At 34.1% G+C, this 16,770-nt stretch overlaps 1 protein-coding gene and 1 long non-coding RNA gene across 8 annotated transcripts in view; one reads left to right on the top strand and one right to left on the bottom strand.

Annotated features, from left to right (window-relative positions):
- The window catches only part of FBXL17 (F-box and leucine rich repeat protein 17), a 331,132-nt gene that overhangs the window by 82,050 nt on the left and 232,312 nt on the right, over window positions 1–16,770 (bottom strand). The gene's annotated exons all lie outside the window — the stretch shown is intronic.
- Window positions 2,745–16,770, top strand: part of LOC308185104 — a 32,078-nt gene continuing 18,052 nt past the window's right edge. For 3 of the 5 annotated variants that reach the window (XR_013943113.1, XR_013943114.1, XR_013943115.1), the window contains exon 1: window positions 2,745–15,356. This is a non-coding gene — a long non-coding RNA (uncharacterized lncRNA). The remainder of the gene's footprint in view (window positions 15,357–16,770) is intronic. The other 2 variants (XR_013943111.1, XR_013943112.1) reach the window with 1 other exon arrangement.

The raw sequence follows: 16,770 nt of genomic DNA, 5'->3' as shown, positions 1-16,770 counted from the left end.
TGGGCAGGAACGAACCATCTGACTAACAAATACACACTGCATGAAGGGAAGCAGCAGAGCAAAATGTTCTACCTGGCACAGAACTATGAAATCATGGCAGGCAGGCAGTGGATTTTTATGTCAAGGCACAAGGACTTCACAAGTGTGCTATCACTGAAAGAAGATATAAAGACCTGAAAATGAAAAATTGTCAGGGTTCTTCCAATCCCAGCACTTAATGCAGCCTTATCTTTCAAGTGGAAAAATATGTTCTAATATTGTTCTAATATTATAGATTATATATATATACAATATATATATACACAATATATATATATATACAATATATATTATTGTTCTATTATTGTTCTAATATTATAACATGTTCATATGTTCTAATGCTTGCTTACTTCGCTGGATTAGAGGAATTTGATAAGCCCCAAATAATTCTAGTCATCTACGATATCCAAAAGTGAAACTTCAGGAAGCCAATTTCTACAAAACAGAGAAAATAAATGCTTCTCTCTGCTGTTTGTATTTTCCAATCCTATCCTGGTAAGTTCTCTCTGACTAATGCATTTGCAAAGCTTCTTACATTAAGTTATGTCCATTTTTCCTTCTGAAATGGTCAGTGTGTAATTTGTAGTCTAAAGCAGGCATGCATTTTGTGCATAATTTTTCCCATTTATTTGCTGCCAGAAGCTTGAAGCTTATGTGTGCCTACAGGACAGAAGAGATGCCTCCTGGACCTTGACAGCCAGCTAATTATTTCCCAGATTTCTTTCAATAGAGATTTTTCTAATATTCTACATCTTCCTATACTAAATTTTTCTTTGTTCATGAATCAAACTAGGAAGAAGCTTTTGGTTCCCTATTTAAACTATTAAAGTAACAGATCAGTTTGTGAGCTTTCTCATTCACATCACTTTTGCATTCATTTTTTATTTTTGATCTTCATTTTCCCTTTAAAATGTCACTCTGAGTACTTATAGTTTATAAGATCAATCCATACTTTCATAATTACATAACACATATGTTTCATAATTACATAACACATAAGGATATTATGTATCCCTACCACAAATGTAGTTATTTTTCCCACCTAACTTAGTTTTATGTAATTTTAGCCTATCCTTTTTTCAGTAAGAACAAGGAACTGGTGCCAAAGATTCTAGACAGAGCAACAAATATTTTATCAATCAATATTGCTCCGCTGGAGCTCAGATGCTACTTGGATAGACAGAAGTGTTTTAAAATGCCTGTTAGCTAATCCTACTTTTAAACTGACAGATTTAGAAATATCAACCCTGATACTCAAAAGAAGCTCACAAAATAGATTTCAAATGCTAGATGACAATATTTCTGAAATCTGTTTAAATATTGTATGTCCAAGAGTTTTTGCCAAACCCATAAATTCTTTATCTGATTTTAATCATATTACTGATATTCTAATTCAGAAGTCCACATGTAAATATTTTAAATAGAACTATACATCTTTTTTTTTTCCTATTGCTTTTTGCAGACAGAAACAAAACACAACCATGGACGCATTCTCACCCTAGTATAACAGCTAAAATATTGGAGTATTTGCTTTGCATGCCTCTACACTAAGACATAAGATGGAAAACAGGCTCTTGAAAAAGTTAAATGTATGTACTAAGTATTAGAAGCAGAAATTAGATATAAGCATGCACCCAGAAAGAACAACTTAAAAAAATATACCTCATCACAAAGAAGCCATTTTTGAACTAGGGATTCACTTGCTTCATGAATTAAATTGAAACCAAGGGCATAAGGCATAGCTGATGAACAAGGGATTTAAATCTATACAAGCTTAGAAAAATTTCTGCAGGTAACAGTGGCAAATTAGAGAAACTGTAATTTCAAAACAAAACAAGACAACACAAAAACCATGGAGAGGCAGTAGAAATGTTTGCTCTACATACCTACTGCATAAAAACACGTGATAAACCTGATGTTTGCAATGCCACTATAAACAGAAAATAGAGATGGACATCTGTTGTAACTTCCAGTTTATCTTTATAAAGACTTCTCCACATCGAGTCTCAGAAAGCTACTGAGCAGGCCCAAGGTGGAGAAGTAGCTGAAGAGTTTATGAATGTAAATGTAAATAAGAGTGTAACCTAGTAACTCAAAAAAGTGCCTGATTCTACGAATTTGTAACTCCAATACCCTACCACTGTGTGGCAATTTTCCTCCTGTCAGTATTTGTACCACATGGTCTACAATATTCTATTTTTTAAAAATTCCAACATCTCTCTCTCTCTCTCTCTCTTTTAATATGGAAATATTCTGCTATTACACAGAGCTTTAAAAAACAAATGAATGAACAATGCATCAGACAGCAAGACATTCCATGGTGTTAGAACATAGATCTAATTCTCTGCAACTTTTCTTCTAAAACTTCAGAAACACCTGTCTCATAAAGCATATGATCTAAAGAGAAACTTCTGAATATATAATATATATAAGCATAATTGTTCCAAATTTATACAGTTTTCTAGTTTTTAGGCTTTAATCTTAATGGATATAAGACATTTAAATGTGTAATTCTGAGAGGATTTATTGAAAGCACTCTTACATGCTCCCTTTCCAGCAGCAACAGAGCAGCTGAACAGGGCAGGAGTTTAGCATTCAGTACAGCGAACGAGAAGGATAAAGGCACATACCTGTTTGTGTATTCTTTCAACCAAGTAAAGGAGCATGGGTGTTCCTCACACCTCATCACAGATATTCTGCTTACCCCTTCTTCTCCATTCTTGCAATTCTTCCTACTCCTGAGATCAAATTATCTGTGCTTTAATGCACAACTGCTTTCCAGTCTGGCTACTCCTTATTCCTGAATTACTTTTCTTGAAAATCTCAACTCAGAGTTCTCCAAGTCACAGACCACATTCTGGCTGAAGGTGCTAGCTAACTCCATGTTGAACTGCTGGAGCTACCAACTCCTTGGACTGCTCTTCTCCTCTGTTACTACCAAGGGACATCAGCAGCTACTGGCAGCTTCTGAGCAAGCTTGCTGTCTTGCCTGGCCCTCCAGTGAAAATGTGGTTTGGCTTTTAACTTTGGAGAAGATCAAAACTACCTATGTTGCGCTCATGAATATGTTAGGAAAGTGAAGAAAGAACAGGTCTATGTAGGAGGGCACCCACAGTCACATTCTGTATACTTTCTGTATACACTTTGACTGAAATCCAGCAACACACAGCCAGAATTTGAAATGGTCACAGTTAACACTTATTTCCACCCCAAAACGTGGAATGTAACAATGAAGGTTGATATCTCCAGAACAGATCAAGCATGCATCAAGCTCGTCAAAGGAGTTGAAAGTTACCATACTCTCATTGTATACAATGTAGCAGAATTTGAAAATATTTTACGCATCAGCTAAAACTTTGAAAAACAAACAGGATCTTATTATTTTTTTTTGTTCCAGAACAGCTCAAGGTTCCAGCTGACAGCAAAAACACAAGGATTTTTTCTCTAAATCTTGGCTGCACATGTCACTTGCCATGACTGAATGGCTTTATTTTGAATTCTTTTATTTCAATTCATCTAAAGCTGCTTTTATTCCCTATGTGATATCATCAGATGTTCATGATTTAAATTCTGTGTCAGCAAAAAAACCAACAAGGCTTTCCATCTTTCACAAATCTGATGTGCACCAACTCTCATTCAACAAAAGACCTGTCAGTGGCTCCATTATCAAGTACAGTAATAAGCTTAACTTTCTGTGTGCACTTCTAAGCCACTTCCCATAGGAACTACACAAATGCGTCTTTGTTAAATCTTGATTCAAGATTATGGACTTTTTATCTGCAAACTGTGAGGGGCTTCAAAATCTCTACTACTGGAATCTTTGGTAATCAGGTGAGTGACAATACACAAAGTTGCAAATATAGTAGAAATTCATGAGCATCTTATAAAAGGAACAGAGCACAGATGTGTGGATTGGAAATTTCATCCATGTTCAAAGCTATGTGTATATATAATATTAAAAAAATACAGGATCTTGCATGCCATCTTTAACAATGCATCTTCCCACATGAACCACATAATTAAATCTCCATGAACTGGGGAACTGTTTACTTGTGTGATGGATTGTATCATTAGTTCCACAGCTTTCAGAATTATCATTTTATTTTGTTTTACTCTATTCCATTTTGTTTTATTCCATTCTATTCTATTCCATTCTATTCTATTTTTAATTTTTAAATACCAAAGTGCAGTTAGTTAGATAAATTCAATGAGATTCAGGCACTCTATACATTTGAATTATGTTTTGTGCTTGCACATTTCCATTTCTCAAAATTGTTTACAATTCAAGTATTGTTACATTGGCACCAGTAGCAATATTTACAATTGCATGAATAGAGGTAAATATTAGAGGGTGCACCTAATTTATACAGTCCATTTCTATTCCATTAGAGACCTTCCTCCTCCTACAATCAAATTAAACGGTATTATGCATTAGCAGAGAGTAATCAAATTGTACTTTATTTTACCAGAAATACTACATAGTTAGCCTTGTAATTTTGCTTAAAAACACATGAAGAATGCATGTGAAGAAATTCACTGATAATGTACTTTATTTATAAAATGTTCAACCACATTATAAATAAGTCAAAAAAGTCAAAAGTTATTTGAAAGTACTATTTAGTCTTCTTCCTTTTCCCTTAAAGACATCCTTGTAAGATGTGTGCTAAAGGCATTATTTTCATCTGTGATTATATAAGGAAGAAATACAAAGAGTGTTCATTCAAGATATTTTTTCTGTCCGCATGTTTATATATTCACGTGCAGTCACGATTAAATGCATGCAAGTGCACACACAGCTGTTAGCAAACCCCTTCACATAAGATCACAAAAAGGATTTTGTGTGACTACAAAGTCAGGGCATCTTTTAGCCTCTTTTGCAAAACCTGTGCAAAACTAACTGGCCATAAATCATAAGCTTGAAGAGAATACGGATTGCAGGGGGAGTAGAGACCTCTGTGAGTTAGGTCTCCTCTAGTTTGCAGGCTGTTCCTTTAGCCTGCAAGCTTAGTTTCAAGGTGTACTTGTATATTTATTGATCAAAGGACAAATGAGATTTTTTTTTTTTATTTCCTCAGTAATAATATTTGATCAGAATGGTTTCTTAATTCTCTTTTAATTATCTGACAAGAACACAGTACGATAGAGAAAACAAGTTCTGTTTACATAAAAATTGTTGAACCATGTCTAGGAAAAATAAAGAACTGATCTGTCTTTCTGACCTGTTTTTCTTCTTTCCTGGTACATACAAAATAACCACCCTGCCCTAATCAAAACAGCTCCATGTGGGCCCAGAAAGAAAGAACAAAGTCTTCTGTAGAGTCATTCCATTACAGAGGCTCGTACTCCTCACATGTGCAAGTGACACCAAGGTCAAAAAACCCGCACCAGCTATCATTGATGAAAGGGATTTAAGCAAAATGTACAAATCAAAGAAACGGGAGTGCAACCCAAAATGTGCTACTGTGCTTAGTTTTTCCTTTTAGGAAAAAAAGGTTAGTTTCAAATAACTTTCTATAGTCAGCAGTTCTGGGTTCCCATATGCGACCAACCTGGAGGTTTTCAAGAAATGGCCAGACAGAGCTACAGCAGACCTGTAACAGCCCCACCCGGGGTACAAGGCTGACTCATGTAGGTCTCTTCCCAGCAACGTTTCTAAGTTTTTTTGATTGAGTTATAAAAATAAGTTTGACTAATATTCATGTTAAATCTCTAATGCAGGAAGATCTGGAAGATCTGGATGTTTGACAAATTCTTATAACCCATAAATGAGCTGATGAACAACTTCTGAATTCATTCCTGACATTTTTGTCTCCTTGCTGCTTGTTAAATTTGTGGAGAGTGATGTTTTAAATAGCAAGCAGTGATTTTAGGATGCCTTTTTTTGTGAGTCAGTGGCCAACCTAAGATATCTGCCAGATACTTAAATTAGGAAAATCCCATTTAAGTTGTATTAAATCAGGTGCTTGAAAAGCAAGATACACAAAACTAATTAGTTACTTATGAAAACACAGGTAAGGGAATGTGAACTTCTAGCATTGTTGACGAATTGATACTTAATACCACTTGAATTGGTAAAACAAAAATGAGTTACAGTATTTTTAAACATAAATTTGACACGATTATTATTGCTGATGTAGACCTACACTTTTCTTCAAGAAACATACATGCTTCCACACTTGAAGCAGAGACATACTGCTAATATATCTTCATATTAGAATTATTTACGCAAAAGTTCTGTAACACTTTCAGTGCTTTCACATTTTGGCAGTACAGAAAATTTCTTCTGCATTTCAGAACTACTACCAGAACTACTGAGTTTGTAAGTTCCTAAAAGGTAGTTTAGTTGCGTTATGTACCATATAAACTCTATTTAAAAAGTTAAAAAACAAACCAAATCAAACCAAAATGAAACAAATAGGAAAAAAATACTGATCTGGAAGAAAAATAGTAAGTATTAATATATACAGATTTCTGAAAAGTTTTAGAAGTTTGTTATACTGAATCACTATGTCTAACAGCTGATGTTCAAATGTTCCCAGTGTTTGCTTTTCTTTTTTTTTGGTGTCTGAACAAGTTGACATCACAGAAGTTATGTCATTTATCAGTCACAAAATATATATAAAAATGAATAGGAGAATCCAAATTGCACATTTAAAAAAATAATTTATATTAAATTTGTTTTCTTACATTGCTCAAGAATTTCCTTTATCTATCTTTTTGTCTTTCTCTTTGTATTAGCAACCCTCTAACTATATACTTATGGACAGACTTTGTTAAGCTTCTGTATTAAGCATTTTATAATTAGAAGTAATACAGTTCAGTACATACAGCTAAAAAATAGGCGCAATGGCACCTAGTCAGAGGACTGCGTCTAAAGCAGTCTTCTTGTCTCAGTCTTTTGGAAAGGTACTTGACATTTCAAACACTAAAATAATCCCACTTGACTTATCAGGAATTAAAATACATAAATTAGAAACTACTTTGAGACTTTTATTTTATTTTTTTTAATACAAAACTCTTATAATCTTAGAAATAGAACAAACTAAAATTTTTATAATAATCTATTAATTTTTGAAAGCACAAAGATTACTCACTTTTCAGGTTATTTATGAAGTGAGTCATGCTGATGTCCCTACATCAGTAACAGAACACTTTCCATATTATTTTGCATTGTGGTGTGGAAAGAGGCAGTTTACAAACACAACATAAACTTTTTATATACATCATTATGTGGAGAAAAATCAAATACTTTTTCATAGAAAAACTAACACTGAATCACCATAATTAAAAGAATGCAGAACTGAAGTACCACTCATTCCACTTCATTACTTAACATAAAATATATTTTGGATTCATCCTCTGTTCTTAGGCAAGTTGATTAAAATCCATGTTAATAATTTTTTTACTGTTTTTGCTGTTCACTCATAATTACATGTTTGAAACGAATATGAATAAAAAATGATACAATCCCTACACATTGGTATTCAAATATTGGGACAAAGATGCAATACTTAGACATAACAGATCTTTTCATGTACAGATAGAATAAGACCTCATATTAAGCCACAAGGCAGAGATGCAATAGATTTAGAAATTGTTTTCACATTCTCCTTTTCATTCTTAGAAACATTTAACCATTGAACTGTTTTCATTAAACATTTTCTTTAGTTAAAAAACAAGGTTGTAAGCCAATATTTATGATATTGCTGTGATATTAGGCATTTAGTTTTGTTTCTATTTTAGTGAAGTATACCAATATCATAACCAGTAATTTTGTTTCAGGCATTTAAATAAAAATTAAATACATTTCTAGGTATTCAATCTATTAATGAAATTCTTGAGACTATTGAAAGGATTAATGAACAGAAACTTTTCTGTCTTAAATTTGAGCATTTATAATAATTGTAATATTAGCATTCCCATAAAGTATTTGATAAAAAATTTTAAGATGTTTAGGGTATGGTCAAAATGAGCATTCCCTTCAATAATCTGAGTATTACTGGTATTCAACAACTAGCCAAGAGAAGTTTAAAAACAGAATATGGAAAGGCAATCCTAACACCACAAAATTACATTTTTAAAAACACAGTTTTGGTAATTTTGTTGAAACAACAATATTACTTGCTATGAATTGTAAACAACTGTTATCATAATTAAGCACTTTGAAATTAAATCTCCCTTACAGATGCTGCTTGAAGAAAATAATCACTTATTTAGGCAACACTGAAGTAACACTGTAATTTTAAAATATAATTTGTTAAAATATATTTGACAGTGCATTAAGAAGGGGATCATAAAACTGGCTCCTACAATTTAGAAGAAATAAAGTGAAACTGCAAACGAGCACAGAAACTTTAAAATACAGTGCAACTTACTACTTGCATGATTACGTATATAAACCGGACTTTTGTATTGTATGTGATTAAATGTAAAAAGACTCAGTTAAATATTTTTTCCTTTCATTGAGTTCTGTTTTCTCTCACTTACAAAGGATACAAATGTTTTTTCTGAACTTAGCCTTATGAAAGGTACCCTTACATATTCCCCACTGGGGGAATTAGGTTTTACAGAAACAATTTTAAAGCAGCTAACAATTATTATTATTATTGAAGTACATTGGTATTGCTATTCTATAAATTAAGTGGTCTACGGGCAAATTTTATATGAATTCAAAAGTTCAATGAATTAAATATAAAACTAGATTACGGCAAGGGTTAATGCAAATAATTATTGGTGTTTACCAGAAAATATTACATGTTTTAAAAATTTAAATTAAATTATATTCTAACCAAGAAAGAAATAGAATCCTATTAAATACAAGTTTCACAGTTGTTTTTCTCAAGTCAATCTACCACTGTCTGCAAATCAAATATTCTGTTGGAAATGGTATTGTCCATTGCAGTGTGAAATTAAAAGATACTGTTTGAAATGAAAGATTAGACAAAAACACAAAATGACAATACATATCTTTAGTAGTTTGAGGGGTTAACAAAATATAAAAAAAATAAAAAATAAAAAAAATTATAAGGACCCCCAGTGATCATAACCATAATTACATGGCTTAAATGTAACAAATTTGTTTGCACTTTAAATCGGTCTTGAGTTGCAAATAAATTCTTAGATATAATAACTTCAACAAATATTTTTGCTGTGTGGTAGCTCACTAAAGATGCACCTGGAGGATCCATACAAGGATTCAATACAAGAAATAAAGCTTTACATTATTTTTTAAAGGTCATATAAAACAGGAAGCACAAGTATCACGAGAGAACAGAAGCTAGATCCTGGGTCAAATGAAAGTTCAATATTATAATATAGTTTTCTAACACAGTAAATATAGTAAATGAATAAAACAAGAGCCTAAAAATGTATTTCTTGAAACATACGCTGAGGTTTTGGCCATTTTAATTCTTGCTATATCAGAAAAAAATTTTGTGTGCTGGTTCACAGAAATTTTTTCAAAGATTAACTGAAGCACCTCTAAAGATAAAATAGCTCAAAATTAACGTTTCTATTATGATGGATAAACGACTGCCAAGTTTGTCACCAAGGAATCAAAATAACACCCCAAAACCCTGTTAAAATTTCCCACAGAAGAAATTAAATGAAAAACAGCAGTACCTGTGCATCTCCCTACAAGACAAACAAAACGCAAAGAACAACACAACTCCGCTTTCCACATTTAGAACAACCACCTGGGAACAAACTGTGTATAAATCATAGGCTTCTGCTCTGTGCATCCTGATGACTCGAAAGTGTATCTATATTCAGCTTCCTCCAACTGGCTATTATGCTATGTTATTTTTAAGGGTTACAGGTTAAGGGGTACAATCTAACATCTAGAATGACAAAAAATAGTTGGGAAGTTTCTCTCATCTCATTGCTTGAAGAGAAAAACCTTTATTATCTACTGAAGGACAAAGGATTTGCAACTATCTGTTATTTGAGAAATATGCTGTTGCTGTAATTCATCTCACTGTAAGGGTCGTGAAGATGCACAGTAGTATCCCAAATCAACTTCTAAAGAAAACTGCATTGAATTTTCATGACATTGGGGATATTCTTAAAACTTATGCAAAAAATGTTTTTTCACAGTTATGAATCACATACTGTGCTAAAACTTTATTCAAGGTTTTTTTGTTTGTTTTTGTTTTTTTCCCTTCAGTGATTACTTTTGACAAAATTCTTATTTGGCCTCTTTTTAATAATTACTCCTATTGAAAATTCCAGACAAGTTACTAATGTCATCTATTCACTTCACTCTTTACAGAACTAAAGATGTCTTCTGATAGATCCTAATCCTCAAATACATGAGTATACTTCTATCTTTTTTCCCAATAACTCTCCTCTTAGTTTCAATGTTAACAAGAACCCTTATGTACAAAAAAATTATGCATGATTGCATACATGAAAAACTAGTCCTACCTACAGTTTAATTTACAACAATATAAAAAACTCCAGGAATGTAAAAAATGAAAACATACAAGCTGAAAAATGTCATTACAAAAGCTGTATATTCTGTATTTTTTTCTCCTAGTTAGAAAGAAATGCACAGAGGTTTTGAAACACAAGAAAAGACTCCAGATCTTCACTCTGTACTCAACATGAACTGTAATGCCCTAAATAGATGAAGAGATAGTTAAGTTATATTGCAGATTGTTGCTTTGTTAAATTCCATAACACTGCCAACTCCTATTGCTAGAATAAGCTTTCACTGATCCTTACAATTACTAGAGTTTTGATAAAAGTAAGAAGTACTTGCTCCAGAATGCTGAAAGAATATAAAACCAAACAAAAACACTTTACTACTTGTTAGAGATTATGTCAAAGGAAGGAAGTAATGTTAATACTTTCAACAGGGTACAAATCCCTTATCCTCCACTTACTCTTTAATTCCTACAGATTACTACAAGTAAAGTTGCAGCCCAGCCACAGAAAAGGAACTCATAAAAAAGAACCTCAAAATCTGGCATTTAGCATTAAAAATCCTGCCAATTTACTTCAATGAGTTCAGGTTTGTGAACACGTAAGTAACTGAATAAATCTATACATCTATAATACATCTCTCTCTGTATTTTTTTCATATATAAAAATAAGAATATAATTAGCTAATAAATAGTGAATAGACATAATGTTATAGAGACAGAAACACACATATATAGAAAATATAAATAAATACTAATGATGAAAACAGAGGCCCTAATCCTGGGAAGATTATCTGCACACTTACCTACAGGCATGAACATAGTCCTCAGTGTGATTACTGTTTGCATGCATTGTGCCATTAAAGGACTACAAGACAGAAGAAATTGCATAGGATAGGAAAATATAACAAGGGAGAAATCAGTTCTGAGAAAAAAAATAATCAAGGGAAACCTGGAACTCAATATAGCAGTAATTCAGAATAATTTTGAAAGACAAAATGAAAGCTATATTATTTAAATGATTAAGAAAGAGATTGCAAACAAGAAATGTGTAAAGAGGAACTCTTTTTTAACACAAAAGGGAATTTACTATGTTCCATTTTGTTTATCCATATGTTTTGGGTTTACACCACAAATACTGTATTTCCTTTTTGAGTAACACTGTACAAACTAGATGGTATTTTAAAAATAGAATGAAATTCATAAAGACAAAAATTCAAAATTAGGAAAAGTATAGTTTTAGCAAGATCAACCATTAGTGAGAATTGCTAATCTAAGTGAGAAGCAGAAATGAAATAATCTTTAGTGAGAATACTCAGTATGCTTAGTCTTTATGATTGACATGACAAATGTTAAATATTGAAAGAAAACTCGAGACATGGGATTTATCTGTATTATTCGTAGGAAGACCCGATCATCTGATAATTGAAATATTCTATTTTAACATAGATAGCATACATAGCCTATAATATTAAAAATCAGAGTTTAACAGCATCTTGAAAAACTATTTTAACATTTAAAACTATTTTAACATGATTTAAGCTGTATCTCACTTCTCAGAAAAGAATCCAGTTATTAAAAAAAGTACAACTTCCAAAAATATTTTATCTTGTGGCAATTGGACTTGACTCAGCATAAACACTTATTCCTCCAGATATCTGTTTTTAACAGCTATGTCCAATTAATAAAATTTTAAATAAAAATGATATAATTCAATTATAGTTTCTGAAACTCCTTTTTTTGCTTTAGCAAATGCTTTCATAGAAGAGAAACATTAAAAAAAAATCATACGTCCTCAGGTAGAATAAATGTATCAGTAAATGATGAAAAGAGGCAATATGAGACAAGAATACTCACAGTTGTAGAAAACAAAAAGTCTAGATGTTTAGTGAACTCTTTTTCAATATTCAGAGTCTTAAAGTTATCTGTAAGATAATACTGCTAGTTTCAGGTCTTTGTGCCAAGCATTTCATTTGAAAAGCTCTGTGCTTAATAACTAGAAATAAAGAATTTTAAGTTAGGCAAAATCCAGAATTACTATGTAGTGGAAATTGTTCAAGAAAACTATAAAGAAACTGTCATCTTCTGCAGGTTACATGACAGCAATCATTATGAGATAAATATATTCCCTAAACTGTTTTAACTTTACTTCTATTAATAAGAGTTTGGATATTTATTTTTTTTCAGAAACTTCTTAACTGATTTCTCACCCTACAGGCTGATTTACTGATTTACAGACGCTTCTATCCAAATTCAAATTTGAAAAGGTTGTTTTTGTTTGTCTGTTTGTTTGTTTCTCTTTCCCTTTAGTGGAAGCCTGTGTTTTAAACCTTGCTTGAAATGATTTTCTGCATATACAGACAAAAAAAAAAGTGTGACTATTTTTGTAACACTGAGGCAAAACATTTGAGACTTTTGTTTTTTCTTTACCAGTAAGAATGCAGTTTTTTTTGCTTTGTTTTTTAGTGAAAAAAAAAAAAAACTTTTTTCTTAGTAAACTTATCCTTAGATATTTTTGCAAGAACAGGTCCTTAAAATATCTAGTCCTGTTTCATAGGCCAGTTTCTTTTCATCTTTGAATACAAAATCTTAGTTTTGTGTTTCAGAGTGCATAGCACTATGCACCCTCACCCAACTTTATAAATAATAATTTACTTAAAACAAATTCCCAACACTAAGGATATCAATAAACCCAGAATTAGAGCACAAAATTGAAAAGACAGTTACACAATTCTGTGTGTGATTGCTGCCCTAGCTCACTGCTATATGTCTCCACATCAGCCTAATTCATTTGACACATAGTCTCCCCACAGCTGAGAAATCCTAGCTTTCTTACTAGTTCTTAGGAAAAGCTTAAATACAAAACCCCCTATGTTTAAGTAATGTTATGGTTGTGACACAAATCAACAAAAGGCAGGAAATTCAAAGATAACAATGACACTCCATGCTTAATTCATGATTGTTTAACAAAAGGGCAAAATGATATGAGGAACTAATGTCAGCTTTGAGTTCACTCTGTCTGTGTTCTTGGGCAAACAGGTGTTTATCTCGGAGATTATATTAATTCAGACCCCCCTGTCAATCTATGTAAATGCTAGTGATTATTTAGCATTTAACAATATACTGGATATAAAGAAACCTTTAAACTTCAACATCCTAGCATGTTACATTCGAACAAAAATCATTAATTAAATTCAATTTTTAGAAAATGATGCTAGACAATCATAAATAAAAATATCATCCTACAAAGTTTTCAGAACTCAACAAAACATACTCGAACCTTTTGTAATGTAGTGCTAAACAGTGCAATACTTTTTTTTTTTTTTTACTGAGGTTAGTAACTCTTAGCATCTACTCATACTTCACTTCCTCTTTAAATACTCTTCTGTCTTTTTGAATAACATAACAAAATGTTTTTCAGGGTAGCAACATGTCCAAGAAAGTAATGCTTCCTATAGTTACATTATCAAGACATAGAAGTCTTTAATTAAACCTGCTAGGTTCCAAAATAAAATTTTGTATTTTTATATATTTTTAAATACTAATTGCATATAAACAGGTCTGGTAATTTTGCTTACTACTTTATTGTAGAAATTATAATAATAAAGAATGAAATTAATACAACAGTGAAAATTGCATTTCATAGTTTTCCTTAAGAGTATGCAAAATTACCTCACACATACGTATGTATGCCATTAATTGCAAGACAAAATTTACAGTTTTTGCTATAACTTTTTTTTCTGTAATTATTTTATTTTCTAGTATCTTAAATGAGTTTAAATTTTCTTATAAATTAGGAATATTACTTTTTTTTTTTCTTTGTCCAGTTGAACTCCTAAGTGATCATGTCACAACACCAAAATACCTGGGTAACCACTGTAGAATCACCCGTGAAACAATTTCAAAGAGAGCTTTGGAAATTCCCCATCAAGCTGCATGGAATCTGGCTACCAGCCCTAGGTACGTTTTAAAAATTCAGTGAAAATATGTAGTAACAATTTAAAGTTAGTGTCAAGATTTTAATTTCCAAAGCAAGTACCTCAGGAGTATCAGGCCCTTCAAACAAAAAAAAGCACAGTTACATATGCCTCTATTCTCCCACTCAGTCATGGCCTCAAATTGGACACTATATACATACTTCCTGGTGGAGCCTGAACTGTGAAGTTACAAGTCTTTGTAAAAGACTTAAGTCTTTGTAAGGAGCCCACCTAAATGATCCCATAAATAGCCAGGCATATGCTTCTGAGCTGATTTCCTCTACTTGCCACAAAGGTGTAGAGGACATGAGGGCTTGGAAAGCCTCCGAGGAAGAGAATGGCTCCTCCTTTCCCTTTGTAGAAGGGAGGCAACTGCTTTGATAAATGAAGTTCAACAATAAACGGAACCCACAGCACTGTAACTATTTCAACAGCATCACAAACAACTGCAAGGAAGTCTTCCACTGAAATACCATGGAATAATTGGAAAAGGAAGAAGGGAAATGGGTGAAGGTGGCTCTACACTGCAACAAACTGTAAACCAAATTTTCACTTGCTATCACAATTTAATCTAAGGCAGAGTTTTGACTTCCTCACAAAGCACAAATCATAAATGCTATCTTGATATAGAGTCCATTTCATGTTCTCAGATATCATGAGCAGAGGAACATAATTGTGAGACTGGCCTGCTGAAATTAATAATGATAATTAGTCTTAATAACTGTATCAAAAATCAGTTAGTATCACAACTACTTGGCTGGATTTCTTACTGATCCTCATTAAAATAATCTGATTTTTAAGTGAATAGTAAAACCTAATATTAACACTACTGACTTTTTTTTTTATTTTTTCCAAAATCCCAGTAACTGAAAGCAATAATGTTGAGAGACTACAGAATCCAACACATTAGTGACAGGTGAGTATTAGTCCATAAAAGTCAACAGAAGCTCAGTATGCATGACCAGGGTTGCCAAGACTCTCATATATCATTCTGTGAAACGCAACTTACACTTTTCATCTGGTCCTGGACACTTCATTTCCCATCTCTCCATTTTTCCATACGACTTTCCCTATCCTCAGTTTCTTTTCATCAGTTTGTCAGTGTGTGTTTCCCTACTTTGGGAAAAATCCTATTTTCCTCTCAATAACTGCAGCCAATGAAAGGTGAAATCAGTCTGAGAAATTATTGACCCTCAAAATGTGGATTCCATTATTTCCATTACAATACTCTATATGGGTGTCCACGTCAGCAGGGACAGCGAACAGAGCTAGTAGAACAAATACACAAAGGACAGTCTCACTTCCAACAGAGGTCCTGTACCTCTGACCCTGTAACAGTGAAAAGAAGTATCTGTACTCTCTGTCACTTTGTGTTCTACAGATAATTCCCCTCCCTGAAATTCCAGCAGATTTTTCCCATTCACACAATCACAAACTCACCTTGACAAAGTGATAGCAAGGCAAGAAAACCTGCATTTTCAACCTTGACAAGATCTATTCTGCACATGGAAGTATGAACTGTAGATCAGAGAAAATGGTGCTTCTGGCCCACGCTCCCTCACATTCAAATACCAAGGACATGAGGTGCTGTATTGAGCTTACATGGCAGGCTGTCATAGCAGAGGGACTGCAGGGGTAGCCTCTGTGAGCAGAGCCCAGCAGCTGCCCCTTGTCAGATCAGAGTCAGCTCCAGCTGCTCCAAAAGGGACCTGCTGCTGGCCAGAACTGAGCCAGGGAGCAATGGTGGGTGGGCCTCTGGGAGAGCAGAGTTAAGGAAGGGGAAAAATACTGCTGTGCCACAGCAGCTGGGAGAGCGAGGATTGAGAATCAGGCCTACAGCCCCCCAGGTGAGTGCAGCAGGAGGGCAGGAGGTGCTCCAGGGAGGCAGCAGCAGTTCTCCTGCGGCCTGTGGAGAGGCCCCTCGTGGAGCAGGCTGTCCCCCTGCAGCCCATGGGTCCCACATGGAGCAGATCTCCACGCTGCAGCCCCCCCGTGGAGGAGCCCCCGGTGGAGTAGGTGGATGTGGCCTGGAGGAGGCTGCGGCCCCCTGAGAGCCGCTGCAGGAGCAGGCCCCGGGTCGGAGCTGCAGCCCGTGGAGAGGAACCCACGCAGGAGCAGGGGGTCTGGGGGGAGCTGCCGCCCACCCGTGGGGGACCCGTGCTGAAGCAGTTTGCTCCTGGGGGATGGATGGACCCCGTGGTACGGAGCCATGTGGGAGCAGTTCTTGAAGAGCTGCAGCCTGTGGGCAGCCCCCGCAGGCTCAGTTCGGGAAGGATGGCATCCCGTGGGAGGGACCCCACCTGGAGCAGGGGCACAGAGTGACCATGATG

This window comes from Anser brachyrhynchus, assembly GCF_964034855.1.
Source record: "Anser brachyrhynchus genome assembly, chromosome: Z".
Classification (NCBI taxonomy): Eukaryota; Metazoa; Chordata; class Aves; order Anseriformes; family Anatidae; genus Anser; species Anser brachyrhynchus.
The sequence above is the reverse complement of the archived record's forward strand: the minus strand, read 5'-3'. Positions and strand labels throughout refer to the sequence as shown.